The sequence below is a fragment of the Arachis duranensis genome, chromosome 1, assembly GCF_000817695.3.
Source record: "Arachis duranensis cultivar V14167 chromosome 1, aradu.V14167.gnm2.J7QH, whole genome shotgun sequence".
Lineage (NCBI taxonomy): Eukaryota > Viridiplantae > Streptophyta > Magnoliopsida > Fabales > Fabaceae > Arachis > Arachis duranensis.
This window is the reverse complement of record NC_029772.3, coordinates 10,778,159-10,780,104: the sequence shown is the minus strand read 5'-3', so window position 1 is coordinate 10,780,104 and position 1,946 is coordinate 10,778,159.

Below are 1,946 nucleotides of genomic sequence, written 5' to 3'. Positions count from 1 at the left end.
GTGTTGCATTAAGTGGGTCATGTGCCACCATCGGCGCGTCCGCGTACCATGCGTGTGCGCGCCCCTATGTGTGTAGCAACTATGGCAAATCTTATATCGTTTTGAAGCCCCGGATGTTAGCTTTCTAACCCAACTGAAACCGCATCATTTGAACCTCTGTAGCTCAAGTTATGGTTGTTTAAGTGCAAAGAGGTCGGCTTGACAGCTTTCCGGTTCTTTCGTTTCTTCATGAGTTCTCCAACTTTTCATGCTTTCTTTCTTCATTCCCTTGATCCAATCTTTGCCTCCTAAATCTGAAATCACTTAACAAACATATCAAGGCATCTAATAGAATCAAGGTGAATTAAATTTAGCTATTTTAAGTCCTAAAAAGCATGTTTTCACTCTTAAGCACAATTAAAGGAGAATATACAAAACCATGCTATTTCATTGAATAAATGTGGGTAAAAGGTGATAAAATCCCCTAAAATCAATACAAGATAAACCCTACAAATGGGGTTTATCAATCTCCCACTTGCTCCAGGTTGAGCTTTTAAACACCCGCCTGGGTAGTAGCCGCAGTAGTAGTTATTCCACTGGCTCTGGGTTAAACGGGTAGTAGTAAGCGGGTTGTAGCTCAAACCCACTTGCTCCGCATGGGTGTTTCAGTCAATGGTTAACTACCAGGACATGTCGGGTTGGCTATATAACCGACAGATGATATCATCAGCCATAGGATATGCATGCATCATGTGCATTTGTTTGTTTTAATTGCTATGCATTATCTGAGATTGCCTAATTGAAAATATATATTCTGCTACTTGCTATACTTGCTATTTGCATTCTCTGCTTCTTACTTGTATGTGAACTTGTTTGGTTGCTTGTCTCTGCATGATTTATGGATGACGGAGGAACGGAGAAAGGGTGAAAAGGGTTGGTGCTTATGTTAGGTTTGAATTTGAGTAAGTTTAGGAATGCTTAGATTACCTACCCCTAATTATGGCTTTTGCTTAGAAACTAAGTTTTATAATTGTATGACGGAGTTTTAGGATTGCCTCTGGCATTCCCAGGACCTTATTTATTATACGCGTGGCACCTTTACCATGCTGAGAACCTCCGGTTCTCATCCCATACTGTGTTGTTATTTTCAGATGCAGGTCGAGAGGCTCCTCGCTAGGCGTCTGGATCCTTGAAGCGGAGTAGTCCATGGGTTATTTTGGGATTTTTTGTTTATATGTTTGTATGTACCTATATACTTAGCTTGCTCTCTAAGAAACTTGTTTATTTTGTTCCTCATAGAGGTTGAGGGAGAGCTAAGATCTTATTTTGTATTTTGAGTATTTTGGCCAGCCTTGGCTTCGTAGGCTGAGTCAGGAGCTAGTTATGCTGTATTCTTGGCCTTCTTTTATTCTGTCGCTCATTCTTATCCTTATCTTCTAGGTCTCTTAGCACGCAAGTAACCACATGTTCTGAGGGTTACGCTTTTTGATTTTTGCGATTTTGTTTTACCTATTTTCAAGGTTCCTAGCATACTATCTCTTTTTCACCTAGCATACTATCTCTTTTTCATTATTATCATTACATAGAGGTTGTAATACCTTGCCATCTCAGCTGTATGACTTAAGCATAAGACTCTGTGTGGTAGGATGTTAGAATTAGCATTAGCAATTACAGAAATTATAAAACAGCAACAGCAACCAACAACCAAAAATTACAAAACAACAATTACAAAGTTAAAAACATAACTGAAATTACAAAGAGCTTCTTGGCAGGCAAATTATTACTCACAAATACATTGTTATCAGCAACTGCTTCTTGATTAATACTTCTATCATGGCAAAGCTCTGATCACTCTGATTCTCACAATAGCAATAGCAATAGCAACAAGCAACAACATCAAATTCTGTAATCAATCATCCAAAAACAAAATCAAATCAATCGCATAGTAAATTAATTGCAAGAACCCT